The 18,674-nt window shown below is 34.6% G+C and overlaps 1 non-coding gene and 1 pseudogene across 2 annotated transcripts in view; one reads left to right on the top strand and one right to left on the bottom strand.

Moving 5' to 3' along the window:
- LOC149255135 (arogenate dehydratase 3 pseudogene) overlaps positions 1-18,674 on the top strand; it is a 49,210-nt pseudogene that overhangs the window by 15,569 nt on the left and 14,967 nt on the right. The gene's annotated exons all lie outside the window — the stretch shown is intronic.
- TRNAI-AAU (transfer RNA isoleucine (anticodon AAU)) lies at positions 6,062-6,135 on the bottom strand. Its single transcript has one exon. It is a non-coding gene; the product is annotated as a tRNA-Ile (tRNA).

The raw sequence follows: 18,674 nt of genomic DNA, 5'->3' as shown, positions 1-18,674 counted from the left end.
ATGCTTAGTTGGTGTGGCGTCGAGAGCTGTAAGAGGAACTTAAGGAGGAATATGACTAAGAAATCATACCAAGAGGGTTGAATCTATGTCAAAGGTTGGGAAGGCCCCTCACCCTCTAAAAAAACCACCAAAGATGGATGAGAAGGGTACTTTCCCCAAAATCGAGACATTGTGCATTGACCAAACTTATTACTGATGAGGCAAAGCATTATAGGAGTCCCTAATCATGTTGTTGACTTCCAAATTAGGGTCTACTCGAGAGTCTTCATCGCCATCCTTGGAAGGTAAGATCCCATTAAATTTTGATTATTGTGTGGTGTGCGAGGGGGGTTGGGGTAATAGGAAGCCCTATCCTATCAACCCCTACCCTCATAATTACCTTGTTAATACCCCATCGGGGTAAAGCATAAACACAATGTTTCTTATACTTATTTAATGTCATTATATCTAGATTTATATATAGAAGTAAAGAGTATTAATGTTGGTGTGTATCATCATGTTTTTAAACATGGTGATGGATTCCCATTTTGTTACCTTTTTTCTACAAAACATTCTCTTTTTTCCTCCCATCCAGACACATTTTTCCCTCTTTTATTCTTGTGCATATGACTCACTTCCTTACCATTACTATGGTTTTGCTCAAAATATTATATAATTATCATTTATTATCTTCTTTTCTTTTATGGCTAATTATTAAGGTGTATTTTATGAATTACTTGTATTATTGTACATAATATGTTGTTACTACATAAAGCTTAGTACTATGAAGGTAATCACATGTGGATGTGACTCCAAGTCATCACACAAGTTTGGATATATTAAAACCTATAAGAGTGACTCCAAGTTACCACATAGGTTTAGATATACTATAAACCTTTTCAGTGTAACTCTGACACAAAGGTTTAGCTATAGGCGTATCTCAAGCTTAGTGTATTGGTTATGCCAATGCAGGGGATAACCCTCAAACTCTACCAACAAATAATCACGAGGGTTTTCATTGTCACAATCATCACTAGATGTTGGTGAAGCTTCAACCATTGGGAATCTCCTCGAAAGGGTTACAAGAATATTGTTATATGCCAGATGGTTAGGCATCAACATGCACAAGCACTTAATATCATTTGAGCTGATTATAGATTGAAGCAATTGCTAGTTTGAGGTATCTCCCAATTGAACTGTCATTGATTCTTTTGAAGCTATCAAGATATGGAAGTAGCTCGTGAACTTTAACTTGAAGTGGGATTGACCAACTAGCAAAAAATGTTTCAAAGACTTGATGGGTTGAAGATTGAACCACAAATTGGTTGTTAGAACGACTTGGTTGCAGAGCCAATTATACTTGTGACTATTTTAAATGTTTGTATATCTATTTTGAACTATAGTTGAGTTTCCAAAGGCCCTTCCGTTCCATTTATGGAGTTGACAACCTCACTTCCCATATATATGTATATAGGTGTGGGGGGGAGGGGGCACTCCTCTCAAATAAGGATAATTAATATCAATATATATGTAAAATAATTCTTTCACAATAGTAATAAAATGAGTAGCTTGTTTATGTTCTTGTGTTACTATTTTGGGTTTATGTGTGACTCATAACACTCATTATGTTCTAGTGCTTTGATTTGATAAGCACTTGCATAAGCTGAGTCTTGAGAGGGCTCATTCAAGGTAAGGTGTTGTGCTTTTGGTTTATATACATACTTGAGTTATTTTATGTTGACGTAAGTTAATTATTTTCATATCATTAATATCTTTCAGTACTATGTGCTAGTTTATGTTTCAAGTTTTTCATAGGGTATGCTACGGAATCACCTTGTTCTCGATTCTACTTGGTAAATTGAGGTTAGTGTTGGAGTCATGGGCATAGTTCGTAAGCACTGCACCATATGAGGTGCCAACAACCTTGCAAGGCATTTAGAACATTGTAGACTCCATTTTCCTTTGTAATTGGTTTGTGATTGAAACTGCTACCATTTCCTTTTTATGTTCAATGGACTAGATTGCATGTAAATGACTGCGACTAAAGAAAATTCCATTTTTTGTGCATATTAGATCGAGTGCCTCGCAAGACAATATGTGACTCTGGGTTGATAATTAAATGATTGTATGGTATGAGTGGACCCAATAATACGAAAACACATACACACGCCATCATTTTTGGCATCGTTGTCAAGGAGGCACTCAAAGGACTAGGATTCATGCTTTAGAATAGTTATAGGAAAGATATTAGACCAATGAAACCTTAGGGAATTGTTGACTGCCCCTTTGGTACCCTTTTTCCAAAGTATCCAAGATTAGGTCATGCTAGATGCAATTAGCAAGAACACGACCAAGAATCCTCTTATGGCATAGTAGGAGGCACTCATCATATTAACAAATTGGTAGGAAAATGAGGTAACCCTCAAGGTGGTCTAGGAACCCAACCAAATAATTCAAAGGAACAAATAGCATTCAATATAATAGGTAATCCTCCCAAACTTGAGTCAAGAGCTAATGTAGTCATTGGTATCTCGACCTTAGGATCTCCCAGGTCTAAGAGTGAAAACCTTTTAACATAACCATTACCTTTAATAAAACCAAATGAATTAGACTTTTGGAAAAATGTATACATCAAAATGGAGAAGAAGTAGAGGGACCGAAGCGGAGGGACCGATCACTTTTGAATTTCATATTCAAGGTCTTGATGGGTTGGTTCAAATGAAGAATATCTGACCTTCTGCTCTTCCTAATTTTTAAGCTTTGTTCTTTAACAACCACATCACATAGCATTCAATTTTTCTTTCACATCAACATTATACCACTCCCCTCAGAGAGCTTGGATTAACCCTAGCTTTGATATCATTGTTAAGACAAATGGGAGAGAGAAAAACATAAACAACACCGAAATAACAAAAATTTTAACCCGAAAAACCCGTATAAGAAAAGGCAATCGTATGAAAAAAATCTTCAAGTATCATTTGGCCAAATGTAGCTAAGTAAACCAAACACTTACTCACAACTAATTCCTTACAATGGAGGATTCCAAGTCTAACTATTTTGCATTTTGGTTTTTTTTTTCCTTAAAATCTAGTGATAGAATAATATATCTTTTTTTTTCATTTAATTTTATTAATAAGGCTACATTACCAAAGTAAATTTATATTAACTTCCAAGCCATCATATGTCTAGAGATTCAATTATTCAAGGTGCAAATCTTTCCTTAATATTTACAATTAAAAAAAGGTTTTCAACTCAGAAATTTGATTGATATTAAAATATTTTCTTTTATTATTAATATTTTTTCCCAAATCATAATTATTACTCTCCACTGTCATATTTAGCATTGAAGGAATATTCTATTTATGGTGGATACTGAAATATTTATTTTAAATGTTATGTGACAATTTCATATTGAACACGAAGGAAATTACACGTCTCTCTCATACTAGTTGTAAAAAGTGTGTATGGACACAATAATAATTGTTTGTTCTCTCACACACGCACATAACAAATTTTCATTTTGCTCTATGTTAAGCCCTTATATATATATATATATATATATATATAACTCCATATTAATCACGGAATGAATTATACAGCTCAACACTGAAATGTTTTAATTGTAAGAATTTTTTAACTTCGAATTGCTTTATGAATATGTATATAAAATAGATATAAAACTCTGGATTTAAGAGATCTGTGGTTTGTATCTTTTGACTTAGTTACCCGAGAATCTACAGTACTAACCATTTTTATGTCAACGTTTCAAATCCTAACTGGGATCCATCATCAGGACTTATGAATGATGATAAAAGAAGAGTTGATTAGAAGGAAATAAATAATAATGAGGATAATAAATTTAAGGATCAGTAGAATGTCGACTTAAATATTTATTTTTATTAATTAATTAATTAATTTATTAATTTTATTATTATTTATTTATTTATTTTTGTTGAGTTTTATATATTAATTTTTACTGTTGAGTTAATATATTAATTTAAATTATTAAAAGTCATAACTTTAATGGTAATAATAATCATTAAGTATTTAATATATGTTAATATAATATTATTTATTTTATTTTGTATGAGAAATGTTTATTTATTTTTAATATATATTAGTATTTAAAGAATAGAAAAATAATAATATTGTATTAATATTTAAAATTCATTAAGTATTTAATATATGTTAATATAATATTATTTATTTTATTTTGTATGAGAAATGTTTATTTATTTTTAATATATATTAGTATTTAAAGAATAGAAAAATAAGTATATTGTATTAATATTTAAAATTATTTAAATTTTTTATTTGAAATTATAATAATAATAATAATAATTAATATATTAATTAATTGCTATATAAATTAATTAATATATTAAACTAATTAATATTAATAAATGTTAATAAATCAATATTATTAATGTTAATAGATATTAATAGTGTTAATAAATATTAATAATACTTAATTAATAATCACTTAATAATTAATAAACAGTAGTTAATATTAATACTTGATAATTAATATTAATTAATATTACCACATCATAATTAATAATTAATATTAATAATTAAAATAGTATACTTTATTATGATTTATTTATTCATTTATTATGATTTATTTATTTATTATATATTTATTTATTTATTTATTATTATTATTATTATTATTATTATTTTAAATAGATATAAAACTACTTTATTTTCAAGTAGAAACTGAAATATTTTATTTATAATTGATATTGATTTTTTCAAATTATATGTCACTTTAATGTAATCACAAATTTTTACTTTCAAAATCGCTTTCTATATATACTCTGAAATATTTTAACATGATTAATATTAAAATATATAAGCAAGTCCCATCACCAACTCCGACCTCTAGAGTTTTGGTGTTTGGAATCGATTTGCAAAGAGTCTCACCCGTGTTAATCACCAAATGTGTTAGATATTTCCATTGTCTTCATATTCATCGAATATTCCAAAATATATAATCATATAATCAAGTTACACTCATATGTTTTAAACATACTAACCATTATTCAATCATACAAAAATATCTTATTTAAAAAAACAACCATATAAATCGCTGATAGCCAAGCAAGAGCTTAAAGCCTAGCCTAGAGTGCACTCTAGGAAAAAGTAATCAACATCAGTTTTTTAAGTTTTTAACTAATTAAATGAAAAGAGAATAGAGAAAACTACTTTGTCTCAAATACTAAAATAATATAAAGCTAAATGAGAAAAAAAAAAAAAAACAAGAGAAGGGAGAGTTACTTTGTCTCAACCACTAAAATGATGTGCAGAAAAGGAGTTGGAATACTAATATCCAAACTTGACCTAGAAGCCAAAGAAAAACAGTGACTCAACTTGACCTAGAAGCCAAAGAAAAACAGTGACTTAACTTGACCTAGAAGCAGGAGAAAAACAATGATTCATTGAACCAAGAAACTCATTCTACAACCCAGTATGATGTGTAACCTTGTAAATCTCTCTCAACTCATGTTAAATCCGTATTTAAAATAGATCTGTACTAGTTATATTTATTCTTCTGTTCACAACTCTCACCAAAAACTATAATTCAGCAAGGGATATAAGCCTGAGGCAAGTCACAGATGCTTCCACAACTCTCACCAAGAGCCATTATTCAGGTAGGCATATAAGCCTTGGACATGTCCACTATTAAGCATATATTGCTCTCTAGCTTTATATACCCTGTCATAAAGCCCCCTTACCCAAGGAAATCAAATAATTAAACTTTTAGCTATCTCTGTAGCAGTTTTGTTAAAATTACTGCCCAAAGTGATCAAGCTGAAATTGTCCAGAAGCTTTTATTAAGCATATATTGCTCTCTAGCTTTATATACCCTGTCATAAACCCCCCTTACCTTAGGAGATCAAAAAATTAAACTTTTAGCTATCTCTGTCTCTGTAGCAGTTTGTTAAAACTACTGCCCAAAGTGATCAAACTGAAAGTGTCTATCAGCAAAACTTCTGGGAATAATGAGTAACAGATAAATAATCGAAAAGGAAAACAAGGTAACTTACCTATGGAAACACCAATAAGAATCAGTTGATATTGGCCTATGCAGGTTTCGAACCTGCGACCTTCGCGTTATTAGCACGACGCTCTAACCAACTGAGCTAATAGGCCAGATGACACTATACTCTTATTTTTAATTTCCATTAATATATCTGATCAAATAACGCTGTGCGCCGTGCCTGCAACTTCTATGGCTCCGAAGAACGAAACAACATGCTCAAGTGACCAAGTATTAATTAATTTATTAATCATACTTTCATATTTTATTAATTATTCTTTTGTCAGCTAATAGATACTTGAATGGGTATTGCCAAGTAACTTTTATAGTTTTAAGGTATTTATAAAGATTATAATTCTTAATATATACATTTTTAATCATATTTTTATTAAATTTAATAAAACTCAAATAAATATAATATATAATAACACAACTCTGTTATTTTTATTTTACATTATAATAATATTTTTCATATAATACAATTTAAAATAAATAAATAAATATATTTCTATTTATCTTTCAGTAATATATCATAATCTTAATTTATTTTTTTATAAATATTATATTCATTTTAAAATCCAGATATAGCAACTTACACATTGTAACATGGCAACATCTCAATCACTTGTAGATTGAAGTTATATTTTTTTTCTTCTCCAAATTTGGATTCAAGTTGGGTTTTTTAGTTTCCTTTTTCCTATTATGGCATTTTTAAATTTTTATATTTTACTTCTATAAAGATGGCTAAAGTAGTATTGTATTTATTCTGCATGGAATTTTAATTATTTAATTTTTTTGGTTAATTATATTTCTTTAAAATTGGGAGTTACAAAGTAGTCTGAAGAGTTCATGGTTAGTCTATTAGAGGGTAGATTTGACTAAAGTATATTTCTTTAAAATTAGGAGTTACAAAGTAGTCTTGAGAGTTCGTGGTTAGTCTATTAGAGGTTAGATATGGCTAAAGTAGTATCGTATTTATTCTGCATGGAATTTTAATTATTTAATTTTTTTGGTTAATTATATTTCTTTAAAATTGAGAGTTACAAAGTAGTTTTGAGAGTTCGTGGTTAGTCTATTAGAGGGTAGATATGACTAAAGTAAAAAATACTCTATGAAGAGAGGTACATGATAACTGAAAGGAGGAATAATTAAAATATAATATACAACATGGAATAGCACATCTAATTGGCTGAAAGTGAGCAGTAGGAGATAGAAATCCAAAAGGCAAAACCATGACATACAATCAAGTAGATGGATCTAAGTTTGTGGTAGCAACCTCAATGGGGTCTTTGTTGTCTCCAACAGTGCCCCCCATTGAGGGGGGTATCTTGAGCTGCTACTTAATGCATTCCATTCATTGATCTAGTTTTTTCATATGAAAGAGTAGATGTTCAAGAGAGTGGAGGATGTTCGCTCGATGTTCATGTCGATCCAGGAGAAGTTGACCCAGAAGGAACTTCATATGTTAGTAGAGATCGATAGTTTTCATGTACCTATTAAACTTGCCAAGAGTGTGAGGGTGTCTAGAACCTAATCATCCAACTTAGTAAGAACCTTTGTGTTCGAGAGATGAATTTTGTGAGAAGTTTCTTCTATCTCAACACAGGTGAGCTCATCTTGGATGGGCCCGAGAGTGAGGTCATGATAGTGAGTGGTTGCTTCTTCTATGCAGTGATGCATATGCAATTTTCCCCTATGGGCCCTCTCTTGGTAATAGATCGCTCCCCTACAAACCCGATCTCGCTGACGAGGAATGGGGGCAAGAAAAAGAGACAAGAAGAAACTGCCAGCAAAGAAGAGGGAAAAGAGATAGATTTGGCTTTGGGGAGATGCCACATCGTCGCAGCAGGAGGAATGAAAGGGAAAATGCCACGAGGGGATACCAACCACACACACTAATGGCAGGGAGGATGATGACTAGAGGGTGGCAATAACCAGCTACTAGGGACCAAGGGGGAATGTGATGGCCAAGCACTAAGAGGGGCTGGGGGAGCAATGGGAGAGTGAGATGTAAGATTCCCACTTAGAAATGACCAAGAAGACCACTGTGTTTTAGTAGTTAAATGGGATTTTTCCAGTGAAGAGTTTTGACAAACAATCTGATGGCAGATTGTTGTAGGTGCACCTTCAATTGTTTTTAGAGAAAATAGTGATACACAATGATGAGGAAACACATTCAAATACTTCTTAATGAGAAATATATTATGTCCATTAATTTCAAAAATAATTACACCACCCTTGTGCACTTATAAAAGCTTGCAAGAATGGTTGTAGGTACTTTTTATGGTTGTTTATGTAATGTAACATACACAATAAGGAATAAACTCTTTGAAGAACACTTCAAGCTAACTAGATTTCATTCATATTGCACTAGAAATTTATATGAACATTTCCTGTGAGTAAATAAGCAACAACCTCCAAATTTGAGACTGATATAAGGGTTGATACATTGAATAAAGTACAAATAACTTGATATATATAGATACAAGAGTTGTCGAGAACCATAAAATTCTAAAAGTTCATGAATCAACCTTTAATGTGGTATATGCCTCCAACAAAGAATGACAACTTCAATAGCTATTAAAGCTCAAGGAAATGTGCTCAGCTCTTCCTCAAGAAATCACTAACCCAAATATCATCATTGCTTTGACTCTTTAGAAAGAGCGACCACTAGGTTAGTAAGAAGGAGGGCTTCGAACGTTGTTCCAATGCAACTAGGGACTTAAGGATGGACGAAAAAACCTCAACAATCTCACAATAAGTTTGGTCTTCAACCAATGATCATCTCGGCTCCAAAGAAGTGGAACTCAACTCCCAAAATGGTGATAAATTCGAACCAGGGAAGGGAATGAACTCATCCCTTTAAACAAAATGAAACTCGACCTCTAGAATGTGGAACTTCAACCTCAGCTAATGAGGGAGTATTCAAACCTTTTGGCTATGCAGACTCAACCTTAAATCTCTAAACTTCAACCCACTAAAGTATGTCAAAGTGCGGGCCTCTTCATTAGCAAATTCTTCCCTAGATTTGGCTTGAATCCCCACCTGTGAGAAGATATGTAGAAAACACAATATCAGTAGATAAAATCAATTGATAAGACCTCTTTACCTCAGTATCCACTATAAATCATCGTTAAATTTGAATCCCAATGGTGAAATATGAGTGATTCTACTCTCAAGACCAACTAGGGTGTCTAGTTTCAACACACAAGCTAGGTGGAACTTCCATGAGCTATGGATCCTCAAACCCTAAGATTCTTCTCCAAAACTCTCCAAGAGCTCCTTTTCTCAAAATGCAAGTGAAAGAATTAGGAGAAACTCCTCAATTTCCTCATTTTATAATTAAGTGGCCACTTTTTCCGCCATTTTACTATTTTAATATTTTATTAAGTCACTTTAGGAGACTTTCACTTTATAAAATTAAAGTGACTTTTCATTAGCCTAGGATATGTCCCTTTTTAACACCCTAAGCAATTATAAAGTTTCTCTTAGTCGAATCATGTTCCCTTATTAAAATTTTCCCCTACCTTATCCTATGGGAACTTATAATGCTAGTGAAACCCATCTTATTACTTTGTTCTTGCTGCTACAACACCCTCCAAAATTTCACTATATTCGAATTTTGGAGCCTACGAACACGATCGTACCTAGTGCCACTTCGATCATCAAATGTCGTTTCATGTTATCCTATGTGTTTCAAGTGTCCTTGATTGGTCTAAGTGTCGTCACATTGATTAGATCACCTATAGGTGCATTTCATGATCCCAACACCTTTGTAGTTGTAAAATGACACTTTTCGGACGCAATCACAAATACTTCACTCATTGTACTTAGGGAAAGTGTATAAAGTGATGTTTTGATGTATATTTATCATTGTTCAAGTTTGTCTAAGTTTTCTTAACGAGTTGGTATGTGTTGCACATGGTTCTATGTTTAAACTCAGCTTGTTCACCCCTCGCCTTATATCTCAGGCTTAGACAAATCTTTGGTTCAAAGCCAACCCATTGAGGCCAAGAGCTCATTAGCGCACTCTAAAGTCTTGATGGGGAATCCTACGTTGTTCAGAAGTGCGCCATGCGCCCTCCAAGAGCATAACGCGCACTCCTTAAGCCTCTTTCTCCTTCCTTGCTCCGAACTACGACCTTCAAGAGATTAAGTCTTCCTTGATCGCACTCCTTCAACTCGAAGAAGTGCGCCATCCTTGAGCACATAGGCACACCCTAAAGGCCTTAAGCTCCACCTTTCAACCTTCGCCAATGTGCCATGCACCCTCTAGACCCTTTGAGTGCATAAGTGCACCTTGAAGACACGAAACATCAGTCTTCAACCTTCATGAGTGTGCCATGTGCCCTCCTGGTCCTCTTAAGCTCATGATCGCACCTTGAAGGCCTAAAGCCTTCATCCTTCAGCCTTTAGGAGTGTACCGTACACCCTCTATAACAACCCTAGTTAAAATTCCATGTAATAAAAATTAATAAAGGCAAAATAATAACCACGGTTGATGGGACACTTATTCCAAGCTGAATGTTGGGCAAAACATCCTAGTGGGTGCTCATTTTGGTTATTATGTCTAACGAAATTAGCAAAGGAAATGATTAAGGCTTTGGAAAGGAAAAATGACATTTCTCTCACATTTATTTATGAAAATAATGGAAATTAGGAGAAAAGGAAGGTGAAAGGTCACAGGTTGCATGTGAGGAGGAAAATGAAGGAAAATAATGGAAAATGAAGAAAATACAGGCCTAATTGATAAAAAGGCTTATGAGGATCAATTGGTATCTTTTGTTAGATCAGTTTTGGAGCTCTCTCATTATTCTCTCTCTCACTGTCACTCTCGGACACAGTTTTCTTGGAGCACTTTGGCATTGGCTCAGGAAATGCAAAGGAAGGAAAGAGGAAGGAAGGAGCAAGCAAGGAAGAGCAGGATCAAGTAGCTACAATAGGATTCTTCACATGCATCAATTTGCATGTGTGTTTTCCTTGCTAGATTTGGCATCCATGTTATTTCATGTGGTTATTTGTTGTTATGGCATGGGTTTTTCTAGGTGTGACAATGTTTTCAGCCTAGCCTTACCATTTCTAGATAGCCATGGTGCGATGGGGTTCTCATGTTTTAGTTGAGTTGTATTTTCAGATGGATTCAAAGCTGAGTGAGGTGGATCTCCGAAAGAAAGAACACATGACCTAGTAATCCATGAACCAAACTATGGATTGTGGTAAAGCCACTGGCCTAGTGACCCCTGAATCGGATTGTGGGTTGCAATAAAGAAAGGTATTGTGTGCCTTGGTGGGCCTAGGAATCCTTGACCGGTTGATGATGGGATATGCGGTAAATCCTAGACGTGTTTTCCCGTAATTAGGCCTAGGAATCCTTGTAGGTGAATGGTAGGATATACGATAAACCTAAAGGGTGGAGTCTCATTTTAGGGCATAGTTATCCCTGGATCAGACTGTGGGTTATGGTAAAGCTTGAGAGACTAAGAGATAAGAAAATTCCTCATGGTGTAGGTGGAGAAATCTGGTGGCATCCATGCTTATTTTGGCCTATTGATCTGGTGGAGATCATGGTAAACCCTGTTATTACATGTTTATTGTGTTAGCCTAGTGATTCGATGTGGATTACGGTAAAGCCTGGTTTCTATTAATGAGGGTGACGTGGTTTAGCCTCGGGATGCCCTGGTTGGTTCTTTTGGTTTGAGTCCCACATTCATGCTTGGGATATGGCACGGGGGTGATTGGCTGAAGAGAGATTTGGCTCAGCCAATATATGGTCGGGTGGAACGTGGTAGTCTCATCTCGGGTTGGATTTTTCATTCATTAATAAGAGTTTTTTCCTTGATATCTTATGTGTAAATGTATTGGTTTATATGTGGATTCTATGGCTAATGTATCCTTGATATTTTTGTGGCTATTATGCTGGTTATAAGCATGTTTTATGACAATGATGATGTATGGCTCTCCTCATGTTTTGATTTGTAAATGAATGAAAAATGTATATATGACCTAATAGATGATAATACAACGAATGATATAAGGGAACAATGCTTCTTAGCAATTCTTAGATAAGTATGAGACCCCTATGCTCAGATATGTTGTTTATACATGTAGATTACATATTTGTGACATGTTTGACGAAATGCTTGTCATGGCTAATAGGGGTCCAATCTAGTCCTTGTCCTTGTTTTGGCAAATGCATCTTTGTTATGTTGTGTAAATTCGTTTCCGAAAGTGTCATTGAGTTCTGGGCAGTGCCCTGGGCTCTGGGCCTGAAAAAGTGGCTCAAATCCTGGTAGGGAAAATTTTAGGGGCTAATATTCGCATGTGGGCTAATATTCCATGCTTTTTCCAAAAAAAAGATTCACCAATTTCCATTTTCTAAAAATGAATTCACCCAAATTTTATAGTATAAAATTAATTTAGCTTAAAAATTTCCAAAACTATATATTTTATAACATAAAATAATTAGAAATCTAAACATTTTTACAAAATTGTCATCAAACATTTTAAGATTTAGATATGAGGGACTATTAGGATTCGCCAAGGTTTCTAAACTTTAAGATAAACTTCTATCCTTAAAATTTTCCCTGAATCCTGGAGATGCAGGCACAACGCTGGACAAAAAAGTCCCTATATGCATGCGTACCCATGTTGTGGGAGCGTTTGGAGCCTCCTCAATGCATGCTTGTCCATATCAAGGGAGCATCTGGGGGTTTAATGGTCTAAAACTTTAGTTGGTATCAGGAGCTGGTTACCTGAGTGGTTAGCTTGGCTCCTGGGAGTTCTATTGCTAATGTGGAAGGTTTGTATGGTGTTTTTTTGTCGATTCCACTTCCTTAAGGTCACCTAGGAGGTTGAATCCCATTATAGTAGCCTCTCGTCGCATGTTTACCCCGGTTGGTTGGTTACTTGGGTAGATGTGGGATGAGGGTGTTACAGAGTGGTATCAGAGCATGGTTCACCCCTTGGACTAGATGGGTGGTGTGTTATGGTCATGCATTCATGTCGGTTGCACGCGTGTTAATCATCCTTGTGGTCTATATTCTTGTTGCATATGCATGGTGTCAATCATGGTTGTAGTGATGTCACCATGTGAAAGAGGATGTTGTTGTTATGAAGTATGTCATCATGAGTGTATGATTGGTTACATGTTGTTTATGTTTGCGTATTTTTAGTGTACATTGGTATGGTTTTTGTTGTCATGCATGAGGTCATGGTATGTGTAGTTGTTATGGTCATGAAATAATAAGTGAACTCTAGGTAGAATGATGTTTATGTGTTGATACACCTATTTATTATATGTCTATATGTTTTTACAATTATGTTTGTACATGTATTACACTGATTGGTTGATATTGCAGATGAGATATCCTCCCCGAATTTTGCTAAGGTATGTTGGTTTATTGTGATTTGGTTTAGCTAACATAGTATGCCTTGCAGGAAAAACATCAAAATGACTAGCAAGATGGTAGACTACATAGATTATCTCTATGAATCAGATGTGTAGCATGGTGTTGAGCACTCTTCTGACTTAGCAGACACATTGAGAATCTTGAAGGAATAAATAAGGAGTATTAAGGCGGATACTGAAAAAATCATGCATGCACAAGAGAAACACGCAGAGGTTAATGCAATACTCCTTCAAATTTTGTCATAATTGCAGCGATATGGGTCACTTTGAATCAACCATGGGTAGGAGGACAGAACTAATGGGGCATATGGAAGTAAGTCTCATGGTGGTCACGGGTCGGATATCGATGACATGGTTAGAGATGGAAGGTTGTTGGATACTCCAGATAGGAGAGGTGATGGCCACATGTATTATTCTAGTTTTGGTTCTGACATACATCATTATTGTCATTGTTATCACCCTTATAGGAGGAGTGATAGGGGATACTTGCTAGATGAATTTAAGAAAGCAAAGCCACCTACTTTTTATGGAGATGTGAAGAAGCCGAAATATGCACAGGCTTGGATACTTGGGATGAACAAGTTCTTTGAGTTGCATGAATACACAGAAAACATGAAGGTCATAATTGCTATCTTCAGCCTAAAAGGTAAAGCATATATTTGGTGGGAAGATGTGAAGCAGGTCAGAGATATCAAGACGGAGGACATGAGTTGGCATGAGTTCAAGAGGTTTTTTAGGAAGAATTACTTTTCAGAAAGTTACTATGACAGTAAGGCCAAAGAATTCTATGACCTAAAGATGGGATCAATGACAGGCAAAGAGTACATGACTAAGTTCCTGGAGCTATTGAGGTATGCACGGTATCTTAAATATGAGAAGGCTAAATTTATTTGTCAGTGGTTTTCCATTAGCATTTAGAAATCAGATTGAGTATGATGAGCCTCGGTCACTTGAGGAAGTTATTGGGAAATTGAAACATTGCTATGAGTAGTCAAGGCATAAGAATGAATCTTAGCAAGGATGGAAAGGGAAAGATAAAGGTAAAGGTAAATGGAATCTAAAAAGAACAAGGCCTCATAATGCAGAAGAGAAGGAAAATGTGGCACCACAAAATAAGTTCAATGCAACTAGACATGGAGATGGATCACAACAACAACATAGAGGTGATGGTATCAGATGGTTGGAGTGTTGGACATGCGGTAAGGAACACCTTAAGGGACATTGTCCACAGAATCAGGGTGGTAGGCTAGATCTATAGTGCACAGGAGGTGCAGACTGTTGGGGATGTTTGTTAGAGAGTTCCTCAAATCTCTGCAGCACTGGATAATAGGTAGGAAGACCATTAGGCATCTATCATTGAGATGGATTGTGAGCTTTGTGATCAAGTTGTTTCTATTTTGATTGACCTTGGATCTAATTGTAGTTATGTTAGTCATGAATTGGTGGATAATTGTGGTTTGAATAAATAAGTGCATGCATAATCTTGCTTAGTGCAGTTTGATATAGGTACAAAGAAAAGAGTTCAGCATTGGGTTAGAGATAGTGCATTTTAGTTGAATGACATGTCTACAACAACGCACTTGAACATAATGCGTTTGGGGTCATATAGTACACTATTGGGTATGGACTAGCTATACCTTCATAGGACCAAGGTGGATTGTTATGACAAAGCGATTGAGTTCTTGGATGAAAATGGGGAACCAAGAGTCTTACCGGGAAAGAAGAAGGCCACATCAGTTAGGATGGTGACAACTATGCAAGCCAAGTGTAGTTGTAGGAAAGGGTGTGTGTTATTTGCAGTGCATATTTCTAGCGACAAAGGTAAGAAAGTTGAGGATGCAGAAGTTTTGAGCAGGTACCCAGTTCTACAACAGTTTCAGGATGTGTTTCCCATAGATATTTTAGAGTTTCCACCTCACAGGGAAGTATACTTTTCTATTGAGTTGGTGCCAGGGGCAGATCCAACATCAAAGAATCTTACAGAATGAGCACACTTAAGTTGGTAGAGTTAAAGTTGTAGCTAAAAGAGATGCTTGACAAGGGATACATTAGGCCAAGTGTATCTCCTTGGGGCACACCAATATTGTTTGTGAAGAAGAAGGATGGTACTCTCAGATTATGCATTGACTATAGGCATTTGAACAAAGTGACCATCAAGAACATGTATTTGTTGCCGACGATTGACTACTTGTTTGATCGGCTGAAGGGAGCAACAATGTTCTTGAAGATTGATCTGAGATCCGGGTATCATTAGGTACACATTAAAGAGGATGACATTACAACACAACTTTTCGAACTAGGTATGGGCATTATGAGTTTGTTGTAGTTCCATTCAGTTTGACTAATGCTCCAACTACTTTATGTGTTTAATGAATAGTGTGTTGCGTCTGTATTTGGATAATTTTTTTATTGTGTTCATTGATGACATATTGGTATATTCTAAAAATGAAGGAGAGCATGCTAAGCATTTAGCAGTAGTGTTGATATTTTTGAGAGAGCATCAGTTGTATGTTAAGCTCAACAAGTGCAGTTTCTTTCAGAATGAGGTACGCTACTTGGGACATGTTGTCTCCAAGGAGGGCATAGCAGTGGACCTAGAAAATGTAAGAGCTATCATGGAGTGGGCAACTCCTAGAAATGTAGACGAGGTGAGATATTTCATGGGATTGGCAGGTTATTAGAGGAGGTTCATTAGGAACTTCTCACAAATTTCTTATCTTATTACATCATTGCAAAGGAAAGGTAAGAAGTTTGAATGGACAGAGGAGTGCGAGGTGAGTTTTGAGCAGCTTAAGAAGTTATTGACACATGCTCCAATATTAAAGATCGCAGATCTAGACAAAGATTTTTTAGTATGTACAAATGCTTGCAAGAGAGGACTTGGTGGATTCTTTATGTAGGATGGACATGTGGTATGCTATGAGTCACAGAAATTGAATGAGCACAAGAAGAATTATGCGACGCATGATCTTGAGCTAACAGCGATCATACATACATTAAATATGTGGAGGCATTATCTTCCTTGTAGGAGGTTTGTATTGATGAGTGATCACAGTGGTTGAGGTATCTATTTGATCAGCTAAATCTGAATGCCAGGCAAGCTAGATGGTTGGCCACAATCAGTGAGTTCGATTTTGAAATCAAATACATCAAAGGAAAGGAGAACAGGGTCACAGATTCTTTTAGCAGGTGGATACAGGTAAATCATATAGCAACTATGAGTTCCTATGGGACAGATCTACAGGAAAGGATCTTATAGGTAGGTCTGTAGGATGTCAGGTATATGGAGATTGTGCATAGATTACAACAGAGTACAGGTATAGGTACAGGTGCAGGTGCACAAGATGTGGATTATTGCCTCATGACAGATGGATTGATAAGATTTAGAGATATGATATATGTGCTAGATAGAAATGAGTGTTGGGCTAATTTATTAACACAAATTAACACAAGTATTTCATTATCAATCCATGTTTGTAAAACTTGGAGGCATGTCCACAAGTATGGATATCAAAGGTAGTCAAGCTTAGAAGATAAAATATGAATAATTAAGGAAGCACATATTACAAATATAAATCTAATTAAATAGTTTCTAATTCACTTCTGCAATATATGTGAGATGAAGTGGCTCTTAACTTAAGAATTCCATTTGTGTCCTTCTTCTACAATATTACTTGATGAATAGAAATAAAAAACCATTAATTGACAACAGATTAAGATGCATAAATAAACAATGAAATAAGATCCTAACTTAGGAGATCCTTGATATTCCACATCATAAATTCATTCATAGTTATGTTATTGTTAGAAAACTGAAATTGCATAAAACTGCTTGAAAACAAGAAAAGTGAACTCTAGTTTTTATTCATTAATTCAATAGAAAGAGAGCTCAAATTGAACACTGTGTTGTCCTTTCATATTAAAATGATAAATAGACTAAGATTCATCAACAAACATAAATCATCACACATCAATTCAAGTAAGAAAATCTGAAGCAAAACAAGTAAATAAATCTGAAGCAACTAGTTCATGAAAATCAAGCTAGTTAAACAATGAAGTGTACTTAGCTTGGAGTGGGGGCCCTCCACCCTTGCCTTGCACACTTGAAGAGGTTATCAACTACTGCAACTTCAGTCAATCATCCACACATTGAACAGAAAAATGAAAGTAGAACATGTTCTTCAAATTAACTTCAAATATTCAAATGTCTCCACATAAATTATACAAAATTCTACATGCATAAGCCTTCAAAGTTTTGGCTTAAATAGAAGATCATGAAACAAACTGATCTAAAGTATCTCTAACAACTATATCTATCCATATCCACCTATCCAAGTCGAATCCATCCAATCCTATCACTAAAAATATGGAAAATCCCATAAAATCATAAAAATTCCCTATTTCCTAGGGCAATTTTATAAAAACTCCTTTTATAAAATGTTAGGCGAAATATATGTCGTAATAATAGCACTGTAGTACAGTTGCTCAACTATTTACTTGTCAATCCGGCGTACGTAAATTGACGAAACACATGCACTATATATGCAGGACTGAAGTAGAACTAATCTAGTCTAATCTACATTGTTGAAATCAACTTAATCTATGAATGGAGATTTGCATGAAGGAAAAGCATTACAACATGTGAAGAGTTAACAACAAATGACATATGTGAGCTCACATCCATAAATCAATATTACAATAATCAAATGACAAACATGAGAGCATAACAATGAAAGAATCTAAGACTAATCAATCTTCTTACAACTTCCAACTTTCCTCCCCCCCTCAATGGAGAGGGAGCACTCTCCTTTATACATGAGAGTATTTGAAGATAAGATAAGAATGCATTAATTACATACCCACTATTCTCTCAACTACTCTTAACCACTTTCCCATTATTACAAAATATAGTTCCTTCAAATCCTCCACACATCTTTCACATATCTTAGATAAGATATGCCAACCAAATATTCCATGGTCTTCTCCTTAAGAATAGGCTTGAATAACTATCTCCTTGAAATGGTGGAGGAGATATTTGAGAAGTCTCTTTGAATTAATCATTCTCATATTCCTACACATTACAAAGCTCACCCATATTTGAGATATATATGAAAACATGTATATTTTCTAATATTAATCATAAATTCACTCTTAATACTAAAATGAATAAATTGGAAAATAATAATATGAAACCCAAATGAATTTATGAAAATGATATGATGAAGGGTTTAATAGGATGATGGA

Source organism: Pinus tabuliformis, chromosome 7 (genome assembly GCF_031772625.1).
Source record: "Pinus tabuliformis cultivar Carrire ecotype Pingquan chromosome 7, CPIR1, whole genome shotgun sequence".
Lineage (NCBI taxonomy): Eukaryota > Viridiplantae > Streptophyta > Pinopsida > Pinales > Pinaceae > Pinus > Pinus tabuliformis.
The sequence above is the reverse complement of the archived record's forward strand: the minus strand, read 5'-3'. Positions and strand labels throughout refer to the sequence as shown.